Below are 13,941 nucleotides of genomic sequence, written 5' to 3'. Positions count from 1 at the left end.
ATGAGTAACCAACGCACCATAGTACTGTAAGACGGGTTGTGATTGGTTCAAGCGCTGATAGATGACGAATCAAAACTCAAGTTTTGTTATCTAGCCTGTGATTGGTGTTTTGCCCGCATCTTCTACCCGCAGCATCAAAGTTCTCGCGGGGCTGGATCGTTCACTTTCTCTTTCCGCGTATTGCTGAGTAGACGTTCTTAAGTTTGTGAAGTTTAATCTGTGCTGTGTGCGACTGTTTTAAGTTGAACTTTTTGTTGAACTTTCTGTTACAATGCCTCCCAAGCGTTCTGCTTCTAGTAAGGCTGGTAGCGAGCCTAAACGCCACCGAAGGATGATGACGATAGCTGAGAAGGTTACGCTTCTCGACATGTTAAAAGATGGTAGAAGTTACGCGGCCGCCGGCCGCCATTTTGGCATCAACGAATCCACCGTTCGCTACATCAAGAAGGACAAGGCGAACATTAGAAAGACTGCTGCAATCACCTTTAGCAGATCAGCGAAGCGAGTCGTTACAACGCGTAATAAAACGATCGTACGCATGGAAGGTGCTTTAGCTGTGTGGATTGCCGACTGCCGGAAGAAGAACATAGCGTTGGATACGAACACCATCCAAACAAAGGCTTTGAGCTTATATGAGAATTTTGCTGCAAAGGAACCTAAAGACGACGACGGCAACCATGCTGAAGATGATGATGATGCAGATGATCCTCAACCAGGGACATCCACTGATTCCCAGCCTCAGAAACGTTTTTCCGCAAGCAAAGGATGGTTCGCGAAGTTTCAGAAACGCTTCGCCCTGAAAAGCGTTTCCCTGCATGGAGAGTCTGCTTCCGCTGACACTGCCGCTGCTGAAACTTACGTGAACCAGACTTTCAAGAACATTATCGCTGAAGGTGGATACAAGCCGGAACAAGTGTTTAATATGGATGAAACCGGCTTGTTTTGGAAGAGAATGCCGTCGCGAACTTTCCTGTTCAAAGAGGAAGCCAAAGCCTCTGGCTTTAAGGCATTCAAGGATCGCGTTACCCTCGTGATGTGTGGCAATGCTGCTGGATTTTTGTTAAAGCCGGGGCTTATTTATAAGTCGAAAAATCCTCGCGCTTTGAAAAATAAAAATAAGAATCTCCTTCCCGTGTACTGGATGCATAATCAAAAAGCATGGATTACGAAGATGCTGACCTCCAACTGGTTCCACCAGTGTTTCATCCCGCAAGTCCATGAATATCTCTTAGAGAAGGGCTTGCCATTCAAGATCCTTCTCCTTATGGATAACGCTGGTGGACACGCAACTGACCTGTCGCGTGAGGGCGTTCAGGTTGAGTTCCTGCCACCCAACACCACGTCATTAATTCAACCGATGGACCAGGGGGTTATCAGGGCGTTCAAGGCCCTCTACACGAAGAATACCTTGGCGGACCTCGTTGCGTGTGTGGATGCTGCCCAAGATGACGAGGATGAAGATTTCAACTTGAAGGCGTACTGGCGGCAGTACACCATAGCCACGTGCCTGCAGAATATTCAAAAGGCACTTCAAGAGATGAAACCTGCAACCGTGAATGCGAGCTGGAAGAAGCTGTGGCCCGATATTGTTTACGACGACAAGGGATTTACTCCGTCGGAAATCCAACACTCTGCAATACGGAAATCTGTGCAGTTGGCTGCCATAATTGGAGGTGACGGGTTTGGCGACATGACGACTGAAGACGTCGACGAGTTGTTGGACTGCCATTCCCAGCCCCTAACTGACGCAGACCTCGAAGACCTGACGAAATCGGCAAGTGAGGAAGAGAGTGAGGGTACCCAGGAAGAGACCCAAGAAAATGTCGAAGAAACGGGCTTAACATTAGAACGGCTTGCCAAGTTCTGCAACCATATGAAGGAGGCGAAAGAAATGTTACAAGAGTGGGACGAGGATATGGTTCGCTCGATGCAATTCTCAAATAAGGTCGATGACATCATGACTCCCTACAGGATGCTCTTGGATCGAAAAAAGAAGCAGCGGCAACAACTTCCGATCACAATGTTCTTCCAGCCTCGCAAAAAAGAGCCAGTTCCTCCTGCTAGTACGCCTTCGGAAGAAATTGAAGAAGTTGAAGAGGTGTCCCAGGAAAAGACACCTCCGTCTGAAGAGACGTAAAATACTATCATTGACTGCACAGTAGAACACATCATCAGCTTCATCATCATCATTTCTACTGTGCAGCAAATTCATCGCCATCGTCATTCAAGTTTTTCTTGAACTTCTTTCGTGGTGAGTACAGTAACAATCTTTATTTTTTACTTTAACCTGTTTTATAGTTTAGTAATGTACGTACTGTATGCATTAAGTTAAAGGGAAGGTTTTAAAAGTCTACATGTTGTAACCTATCATATTTTTTTTGTTTAAAATTTACATTCGTACGTAAAACAATCTCTCTCTCTCTCTCTCTCTCTCTCTCTCTCTCTCTCTCTCTCTCTCAAATTGTTTTCCTGCTTTGCTATGTACAAGTACTGTATAATTTATATTTGTAAGGTAACATATTTTGTAAATGCTTTTACTGTAAATACTGTATGTACTGTATCATTATTTATCACTATCATCATGCGCGTTAAATGCCTTGTTTGTTCTGAGCGTGGTTGTTTACTGAGCGTACACGCCGTCGTTTCAGGCGGCGTCATAAAGAAAAAGATTTCATTTGGAAGTCCTAAGAAAAATACGTAAACTAAAACATTGGTAATAAAAAAATCAACATACAGTACTGTATAATCAATATAATCGATGCAAAAACTAACCTATACATATATGTGTACACTAAATGAGTTTGTTTCTTCATTATGATCAGAGATGAACGTAAACAAAACATTGGTTGCCATTTTTTATCGTGCTTTTTAGGTGTTTAGGAAACACATGATATAAAATCGCCTTTAATATTTGTGCCTGTTTTAGTTTAGGGTGCTGTAGTACATGCATTAAGTGTTCTGTACATTAAAGGGTGGTTTGTTAACAGTACTACGTACAAGGGAAGGTTTTAAAAGTCCGAATATACATGTTAAATAAATAGGTAAATATGCTGTCACTACTTCGCGGATTTTCACCTATCGCGCCCGCGTCTGGAACCTATCTACCGCGATAAACGAGGGTTCACTGTAACGTGATAAAATAATTACTAAAAGCCTTAAACACACTTCCGTACACTGAGGGAAGGGTCGGCCATCTTTACTCTATGGAAAAACCAGAGATAAAAAAGCAAGGGCAAAACACTTTTCCTCTCCTTTCAAAAGCATTTCTTTTGAAGATAGTATTGAATAATCCAACACGGCGAAAGCTATAAAACCAAAACCAAGTACTTCACCAATTCGGTAGAAAACTCGAGGTCATAAAGCGAGTGGAATCAACTTGTCGATGGAACCGACAGAGAAGAACTGAGGCTGTTTACATGTATATGCGGTATCTGACCGATAGTCGCCGCTGGTGGGCACACCCACAACCTTCATGGCGATCGCTCGTGAGTTTTTGGAATCTGTCGAGCCGTCGGAGACGTCAGCTATTATATATTCACCGGCTAAGTTTAATATTTAAAAAACCACCTAATTACTGTGCAAGAAAATGAAAACTGCAGGATTGCATTACTTTGGAGTACTGTAAATGGAAAGCGTGGTATTGTAAACTATTACCTAAGCAGGAACACCTAACGCAACCACTTAAAGGCGATGTTTCTCTTCCAGGAACCAGTGCAGTCTATCCTCCTATGGGAACCCACAAATACCAAAGGAAGCTCACAGCAAGTGAAGGGCATCGGCTCTCTGAAAGGATGGAACAATGAATAAATCTCACAAAGGAGGAGGCACCATTGTTTTGCAAGGGGAAACAGCAAAATTTCCCTGCCCCTGGGCCTGAGCAAGATGATAAAAGTCCATCACTCTTCCCCGCGTGTACATTACTCCGGATGAAGCTACTGGGGAAAATTTCCGGGGTAAGAAGGAACCAGGAGGGATTTCTTAAACTTTGAGGAAGACCCTGAAGGTTAGAGATATCTTTTGGCCTTCATCTTCCTACCAAACAACACCCACACATGGAGGAAGGCCACTCACTAAATGAAGAGGCTTCCGAACATAAATGTCCTCTGCATGCCTTGTGTAACCTGTGAGGATTAGCCTAAACAATGCTCATGCATGTACTGCAAGTATATGTCTGCATGATAATACATCAGCACACAAGCTGGAAACATAAAGAAGTCAAGTTAATTTCAAAGTTAAAGAAAAAACATACTGCCATAAAAATTTCAGGCAGAGGAACAAGTTCACTCTCTGAAGGCTGAAATCCAAGTGAGGTTGCAGTGAGCTACAGGGGCAGGGCTGCAGGGGTTGCCTCCCCATTGCAGACAAGGTAATTACCCGTCGGTTGTTCACACCTCCTTAAAAGTTTTAACGACTGTATTCCAGTCTCGCTGTTATCCACCTCCTTTCAATAAAGGACAATGGTTTGTATTTGTGATGCAACAACTTTATTATTACATGTCAAATCAATTTTATTCAAGAGGAAGCTATTGTTTATGTTAATCTAAACTATATGAAGCTAGTTTTAAAATTTAAGAAATATGATTTAGTATTACCTTACTAGGAGTGTTACTGGTTTGGAGGCAAACACAGGGTTGAGACTTGGTCTTGGGGTGAGCTAAAAATATGGCAGTCTATGGAGGGTAGCTACCCCGGAGGTAAGTAAGGATACAGCTCCTAGGTTAGGTTAGATGGGGAACCTTAGGTTAGGTGGAATTCCTGTTTGTTTCCCTTTTAAAGTGTGTTTTCTGTCACGACTTTTCACACTTTACACCCAGTCTGACCAAAAGGTCTACAAAAACTCCAAAAACTTGAAAGTCATCCTATAGGATAGATCACCTGACCGCTTACTAAGACCTACACGAGTAGCCTATTACCCAATTGCCTAAACTAGCACCATAGCCAATCTTGTGCTATCACAATTCCGCTAGACAGTCCTATGAAAGTGATCATTTAGTTTTATTACAAATAAATGACAAAATAGTTACTTACGCTCAGGAGTTATTATTGCGCACAACACAAACACGAACAGACTTCGATTTGTTTTTAGCGCGGTATCTGCGGTTGTGTTGTTCTTGTTGACGGGTTTGCCAGATTATTTAGACTGGATTGTCTTACGTGAGCCTTAGAATTGTCGTTTTTCAACCGAAATTATCGTACAGTTTCAATATAACTATTAAGGAATTACACGATTGACTTATCTAAAAATATTTTATTATAATTGTTTAATTAAACACACACATATGTATATACCTAAGATATGTATCGTACATCGTACTGGACCTAAAATAGTCGTACATGTAAGATAATTATCGTACGAATGATACCATTGTGTTGTTGATCAGCTGATAGGGTTCTTCCACTCATGTCTTCGTTTTCTTTTTAGAGGGAGACTGAGACATTCAAGAGAATCGAGACGCCTAGCTATGACATTTATTTCTTTATTAAAGAAAATCTATAGCAAAAGATGTGTTTCTAATTTCCTTAGCCATCCCACCATATAGCAGAATACAATATACCGCACCTAAAGGTTAATGATAGTGTTGAGTTTCTCTGGCTTATTACAAAAACACCACTTTACTATGCAATTATTGTTAAAGGCCTTAGTATTACTGCGCAGAAAACAGTAGAATATATACAGTAATCATGGGTTTAGTATGGTATGACAACGGTGATGAGGCATGGTTTCATAATTTTCACGGTACATATAAGATAGCTTTTTATGATCTATAAGGACATTATAATAAATACCCGAGTGCCATTAATAATAATAAAAAAATAGAGCTGTTAGCCAATCAAAACAAACTTCAAAATTTCAGAACTTTCAACAACTTTAGTTTTATTGTCAATTTCAGCAAACTAAAAACCGTTCAGAAATGAAGAATATAAGTGAGAGAGAGAGAGAGAGAGAGAGAGAGAGAGAGAGAGAGAGAGAGAGAGAGAGAGAGAGAGAGGGGGGGGGCTACAACCCAATGATATTGTGGAATCCCTTCTACCTAAGGTTACAATTTAAATCTAAGCTATGGCATATTCACCAATAATCATGTAGTCTCTTCTTAAATTAAATCTGACTTATTTGGAGCCTTTAAATCACTTTCTCTTGCATAAATACGATATCCTTGTATATCTATTCTTATTATGACACCGAGGATGTCACTAATAAGACGAAGCTATTAATTTCAATCAAGTTTTCACTTTTCCTTCTGTGGCTTATATATATATATATATATATATATATATATATATATATATATATATATATATATATATATATATATACACACACACAAACATATGTATATATAATGTATGCATTTATGTGGTACACGTGTGTTTACGTATGCATATACTGCATGTGCGCATAAAACCTACATGACTCATAATGCTTGGATGCAAAAAATAATAATAATAATAATAATAATAAATGAAATATTGAGCAAGTCCTGAATCTGATTAGTTTCTTCTCTATGACTTCTACAAGAGAACTGATTTATTGCGAGAGACTTTTAAAATATACATGGTACTATTAGAGTACATGAAAAATAACATCAGAAAAAATATGCTATAAGCCCAAGGGTCCCAACAGGAAAAATAGCCCAGTGAAGTAAAGGGTGTGTTTTTTCCCTAGGCCTTCCATTGGTTACCTACAATTTCTGTATATTGATATTCCTTTATCTTTAATATTTTCTTTAAAACGTATCCTCGTATATACAAAAGATACGCATTCATACATACCTACACACTCATGTATGTAAATAAACATAGACGCATACAAAAATATACATACTTGTACACATATCTATCCATGGTTATAGTACATAACCTTATGCACACAAACATACATATACATACACACATTCATTACATACCAGTGTATATATATATATATATATATATATATATATATATATATATATATATATATATGTGTGTGTGTGTGTGTGTGTGTATATAAAATCCATGGTATAGCATATCCGTACACACAATTATGCATAAATGTGTATGATAGTGTAGATCAGAAAAAAATTATTCACGTTCCTTGTCCCATATTTAAATAATTATCAAAGCTTTCTTTTATAAAACTGGGCTCTATAATATCTATTTGTAGTAAGGTATTGAATTGAGTCAATTTCTTTATACATGACAAATTAATAGTGATTTTTATCTCTAACAGATAGTAAGTTGATCAGGGCACCAGCCACCCGCTGAAATACTACCGTTAGAGGGTTGTTGGGTCCTTTGAATGGCCAGACAGTACTATATTGGAGTCCTCTCTCTGGTTACGAGTCAGTTTTCCTTTGCCTACATATATACCGAATAGTTTGGCTTATTCTTTCTATAATCTCCTGTCCTCATACACCTGACAACATTGAGATTAACGCACAATTCGTCTTCTCTCAAGGGCCTAACTACTGCACTGTAATAGTTCAGGGGCTACTTTCCTCTTGGTAAGGGTAGAGGAGACTCTTCAGCCATGGCAAGCAGCTCTTCAAGGAGAAGGACACTCCAAATTAAACCATTGTTCTCTAGTCTTGGGTAGTGCCATAGCCTCTGTACCATGGTTTTCCACTGTATTGAGTGTACACTCTGGTACAGTATTCAATCTTATCTCTCTTCCTCTTTTTATTAATTTTTTGTAGTTTATATATGAGGATCAATTTTTATGATGTTGCTGTTTTTAAAATGATTTGTATTAATTGCTCATTACTTTTTTCAAGTTTTCCTATTGGTTTTCCTCACTGGGCTTCTTTTACCTGTTGGAGCCCTAGGCCTTATAGGATTATGATTTTCCTGCTTGGGTTATAGCTTAGCTTAGCTAATAATAATAATAATAATAATAATAATAATAATAATAACACAGACAAACATTGCATTGTTATCTTAATTATTACTTATACTTTTCTTAAACAGTTTATTTCTCTTTTCAAGAGCTTTACCTATTTAAACGTTATCAAAATTTTCGCATGAATTACAAGGAATATGTGCGCATCCTTTGGTAAAGATGGAATTCTTTATGAGCTGTTTTCGTTGTTATTGGTCTTAAATACTACATCAACATTGTATACACTTGCAGCAAATGTTTTTCTATGTTGAAAAGGCTGACATAAGTCTCTTTATAGTTATATATGAAATATATGCTTTGACTGTTACTGTTTTTTAAAATATCTTATTTTGATTGTTCATTATTTCTCTTATCGTTTATTTATTTTCTTATTTCCTTTCCTCACTGAGCTATTTTTCCCTGTTGGAGCCCATGGACTTATAGCATCTTGTTTTTTCCAACTAGAGTTGTAGCTTAGCTAGTAATAATAATAATAATAATAATAATAATAATAATAATAATAATAATAATAATAATAAGGCATCTGGAGGGTGGAGACTCATGGTAGGCCTCAAAAATTAAATCAACTAAAGCATCAACTAAAATCACTACCAAAAAATAACATTGAACATGCACTTAAAGATATTCCAATTATACAAGGTCAACTTCAAAAAGAAATGTTGTAAACTTTGCTGATGAGAAGACCAGAGAGGAAACAGCAAACATGATTCAAACCATGTTTACTAACACAGAGACGAGGAAAACTGTAAAACTAAAATCTAATTTAATGCTACGCAATATATACAATGATGAAGATGAAGTAGAAAATGCTTTGCCAGAGGAATCGTTGCCTGGACCATATTCAAAATATAGAAAAGAACATAAGTCTGGTATCCAAAATAAAATGCTGCAGGTGGGACTATCCACTACTTGTTGAAATGTGATCCTGAAGGTTGGAAGGCTGTTCATGATAAAGATAAAGTTATGCTGTGATAGGGTACATATAACATGCATGATAGGTATTTTGTGATCACCTGTTACTACGGTCAAAGATATGGACATTTTAAAAAGATTGCAAGTTTAAGACTGATGATGAATTCTGGGGGAAATTTTCAGAAAAACATTCCACCAAAGAGTGTAATTCGAAAAAGGTAAAATGTATAAACTCTCTAAGTTAAATAAACCAAATGACCTCACAGTAAATTCAAGAAATTGCAAAGCTTTTGACTTGGAATTGAAAAGACTAGCAGAAAATACTAAGGATGTCATAAACCGTGGCTACATAAACATACAATCTGTTGGTAATAGAACTATTCAAATTGGAGAATTGATAAACGAGAAATCTCTGGTCATACTAGCATTATCTGAAACATAGTTAAATAGTTTTGATAAGGCTGAAATGACGCCTCGCACATACTTTATTTCATATTCAGAGAGGGGCCATTTTTTTTTTTGGGGGGGGGGGGGGGCGTAGGGGGGTAGTCGGGTTCTTCATCCATAAGGGTTACTACTCAAATCTCAAGATGATAAAAAGAACTAATGTAACAAACTTTTACATATAAAAATAAACTTTATGTACAAAAGAAAAATATCCTTTGTAACAAGTCTACAAACCTACAAGAACAAATACTAGTATCTTCATATCAATTGGTTAATAATATTGACTGTGTAACTACTTTGACTTGGCATAAGTTGGACCTAGCTTTAAGCGATGGATTGACTAACATCGTATCTGATATAATTGTGGAAGAGAAGTGCACTATCTCTCCAGTGCACAAACTCTATTACATTTAAACTGCCTCTACAGAAACACACAGTGATGAAGAAAATAAACTCTAGACATAAATCAAACTTCTCTCCTTGTGTATTTATTGAAGATGTTTCAAAGAGAATAAATGATGCTATCAATATTCCCTACGACCATGATAACCAACGTTTGCTGGGCTCTATGTGTATTGACTGCCTTATGACCATATATAATAGGGTGAGTAAAAGTGATTATGATACCATGGGTCCAATGATGGTAATAACTATAATAGTTAAAGACCGATCTCCTTTGCTTTTCTCTTTTACAGAAAAAGAGAAAAAAAGATATAGAGAGTGGAATAGGTTAAAAACTGTAAGTACATGGGCAGAATACAAAACTGCAATGTACTAATATAATTACCCAGTAAGAAGGAAAAAAACAAATACCATAAGAGAAAGATCCGTGAAACAGGAACAGACATAAATAAGTTATTTCATCTCCTAAATGGTAAAATGAGATATGCAAATGGAAAATGGCTACAAGAGGGGTACAGTGACTAGGAACTAGCAAATAATTTTCTCGTATTCTTTAAAAACAAAATAGAAAATATAATTAGGTCATTTACAAATATTCAACATCAGATTAGTGTTACACCAGATACACAGACAAAATTAACTAGATTCAATGATATAACACAAGACGATGACACCAGGATTATCAAAAAAAAAAAAAAAAAAAAAAAAAAAAAAAACTATACGATCAATTCCATGACAATATCTGAAGTAACTGAAGAAAGAAACTTTTCTAGTCTAACTGATATAATTACGAGAATAGCAAATACAAGCATCGGTGAGTGTAAGTTTCCTAAATCTGAGAAAATTGCTATAGTTACACTGGTTCTGAAAAGCTCGTATAGACCTATTTCACATCTATCCTTTATTTCTAAAGTGCTAGGATACATAATTCTTGAATAACTACTTAGTCACTTAGAAGAAATAGAAGCTTTGTCAGAAACCGATGTGCTTACAGTAAATTATACTCTATGGAGATGGCTATGGATGAAAACAAATGTGGTATTTTAATACTGCTCGATCTTAGTGCTGCTTTTGTTGTTACAGTTGTGGATGAACAGCTACTAAAGGAGCTACAGTCCATCAGTATTGAATATCAAGCTTTTGAATACCTAAAAAACTACTTGGTTGACGAAAACTACTGTGTGCAAATTGGAAACTTATTCATCATATGAATCATAAAAAAACAGGGGTACCTCAGGGAAGTGTACTGGGACCAATCTTATTCTGTATCTATATTGTTGGTTTGTCGAAAATACTACAAAGATATGGAGTGAAGTTCAAACTATTTGCATAAGATACACAATTTTACTTCGCCATAAATGATATACATGGCACTACTGAAACTCTAAACCGAATCCTTGCCAGTGTTAGGGAATGGATGACCATCAAACAACTAAAATTAAATGAAAATAAAACTGTCTATGGTGGTTGGAAAGAAAACCAACCTAAGAAACTTAGGTGATATTCAAATAAATACAACTCTGCCCCGATATCTATAATCTCAGGAACAGTGCTTTTATAAAGAAGTACGTGGATGAACATTCTGTAAAGAAACTTGTGATAAACTTTGTTATTATCAAGATTTGTAATAGTTAGTTATTACATGTTTAAAACGCATGACGTAATATGTCATTGTGGAAGAAGAAGCTAGCGTGAGATTTGCTGTAGTCAGACAAGATCATAACAGGATGCATTTTGCAGGTCTCAGCAATGTAACATTTTTATGAAGCATAAACACAAATACGAACCATGTGAAAGAGTTGTGTCACCACAGGATGCAGGTGTCTTCCTAGACTAATGTAAAGTTTACATATTGTGTTTAAATGCTGAGATAACTAAATATACGATATCTGTGATATCGATATTTTAGGCAGTTCTTATCTATACTTCACCTGGAACGGTCATCCGACCAAACCAGCTATACTCCTGTGATGGAGATGTTAACACTTGTTTTTAGAGAATAAACCATTTTAAAGTTAACATGCTTGACTTTATTTCAAGACTCAACATCTCAAACAACACATACTCAATGTGTGTTAATAACAGTAGCACACTAATAGATTGACTACTGTAACTCCATTTACTACAATTTACCAACAGTGCAACATAAGAAATTGCAAAACATAATAAATAGAGGAGCATGACTGATAAAAAGTGTCTCACACTGAGAAAGGATCACTCCTACACTAATTGATTTACACTGGCTGCTATTAAAGCGAGAATTGAGTTTAAAATATGTACGATAACCTATCAAGTTATCAGAACCGGACGTCCTAAATATCAAAGAGAATTGCTACATATTGTGCAGCCAACAAATCGTGTTGACACGAGAATAGTTACAGATGTTTTCAAATGATTGGAACCTAAATATGTGTCTACTGTAGTCTAGAGCCTTTGAATATGCCACCCCGAGACTATACAATAGGCTCTCACTAGACATCCAAAAGATTGAAGATATCAGGTCTTTCATGAGGACTCTGAAGACTCTCTTATTCTCTAAGTGCTTTGATAGTGTGGATATGATAATAAATGAGCAATATGCAGTGTGAAATGCTGAATGGTGGAATGTATATGATAAAAAAATAATGTGAAGGTCATGTAGAGATTAGGTTCCCTTGTTGTCTAGGACCAGAAAAGCAGCCCTTAAGTAAAGAACGTCCATGCATCTGATCTCCTAATGCCCTACAATCCTCCTCCGCATCACTGGCATATTCTTAGATCTCTTGATTGGTTTCACCTCCTCCATTTTTATTACATGGTCATAATATCTCATATAAAGCATCCCTAGCCTTCTCTTTTACATTACATACACCATACATTCTTCCTATATCTTGACTCTCCTTCCTTTCCAGTCGTGATATACCAGCAATCCATTTAATCATCCTCATCTCTGTTCTTTCCAACAGTCCCTCGTCTTTCTTCTTAGGCGCCAAAGTTTGTCCCCATATAATAAAACAGGCCTAATAACTGTCTTATAAAACTTCGTTTTAAGCCTTAATGGCATTTTCTTATCAGACACACCGAATAGTCTGGCATATTCTTTACATATCCTCTGTCCTCATACACCTGACAACACTGAGATTACCAAACAATTCTTCTTCACCCAATGGGTTACTGCACTGCAATTGTTCAGTGGCTACTTTCTTCTTGTTAAGCGTAGACGAGACTCTCTAGCTATGGTAAGCAACTCTTCTAGGAGAAGGACACTCCAAAATGAAACCATTGTTCTCTAGTCTTGGGTGTGCCATAGCATCTGTCCCATGGTCTTCCACTGTCTTGGGTTAGAGTTCTCTTACTTGAGGGTACACTCGGGCACACTATTCTATCCTATTTCTATTACTCTTGGATTGTTAAAGTTTTTATAGTTTATATAGGAGATATTTATTATTGTTGTTACTCTTCTTAATTTTTCTTATTTTTCCTTGTTTCCGTTCCTCACTGGGCTATTTTCTCTGTTGGAGCCCCTGGGCTTAAAGCATCCTGCTTTTCCAACTAGGGTTGTAGCTTAGCAAATAATAATAATAATAATAATAATAATAATAATAATAAATTCAGTTACTTCTCTATTTTGCCATGCTTCTTTCACACAATGTCTCACTACTTTCCCAGTACCTCCCTCCTCTATCATTATTGATCCCAAGTAGTTAAACTCATTATTCTTCTGTTTTATCACTGTACCACCTTCCACTTGAATATTTACTTTGTGTTCTTCTCTACTAATAATAATTAGATCGGTCTTGCTAATGTTCTCATTCAATCATTTCCTTTCTATGAGGAAAAGTTGTCTTGAAGTTCTTCCGTGTTTGCTGAAATGACCAAACCAAAAATAAACATCCTTTCCCACAGTTGTTCGTTGTTCCTTAATTCTGATGGGTTATAGTTGCTAATTCAGTAGCGTCCCTGACTGGTGAACACCAGACTGGAGTTCGAGTCTCGCTCAAACTCGTTAGTTCCTTTGGTGGCTGCAACTTCACCATCTTTGTGAGCTAAGGATGGAGGGTTTGAGGCAGCCTATAGGTCTATCTGCTGAGTCATCACCAGCCATGGCCTGGCCCTCCTTGGTCCTAGCTTGGGTGGAGAGGGGACATGGACACTGATCATATGTATATATGGTCAGTCTTTAGGGCATTGTCCTGCTCGATAGGGCAACGTCACTGTCCCTTGCCTCTGCCATTCATGAGTAGCCCTTAAACCTTTAAGTATCTATAACCACGAGGAACAAGACTTGAATCAGAGCAGATTCCTGATTAATGCCAACCTCC

General features: G+C 37.2%; 2 protein-coding genes across 3 annotated transcripts in view; both read right to left on the bottom strand.

Annotated features, from left to right (window-relative positions):
* The window catches only part of LOC137616275 (HAUS augmin-like complex subunit 1), a 192,126-nt gene extending 186,982 nt beyond the window's left edge, over positions 1-5,144 (bottom strand). The window contains exon 1 of the mRNA XM_068345901.1: positions 5,029-5,144. The gene's annotated coding sequence lies outside the window, so the exon portion shown is untranslated. The remainder of the gene's footprint in view (positions 1-5,028) is intronic.
* The window catches only part of LOC137616276 (uncharacterized), a 54,448-nt gene that overhangs the window by 26,562 nt on the left and 13,945 nt on the right, over positions 1-13,941 (bottom strand). The window contains exon 1 of one of the 2 annotated variants that reach the window (XM_068345903.1): positions 4,593-4,900. The exons of the other annotated variant lie outside the window; for it this stretch is intronic. The gene's annotated coding sequence lies outside the window, so the exon portion shown is untranslated. Of the gene's footprint in view, positions 1-4,592; positions 4,901-13,941 lie in introns of those variants that run through there. 2 annotated transcript variants of the gene reach the window in all.

Source organism: Palaemon carinicauda, chromosome 22 (genome assembly GCF_036898095.1).
Source record: "Palaemon carinicauda isolate YSFRI2023 chromosome 22, ASM3689809v2, whole genome shotgun sequence".
Classification (NCBI taxonomy): Eukaryota; Metazoa; Arthropoda; class Malacostraca; order Decapoda; family Palaemonidae; genus Palaemon; species Palaemon carinicauda.
This window is presented reverse-complemented; position numbering and strand designations above follow the sequence as displayed.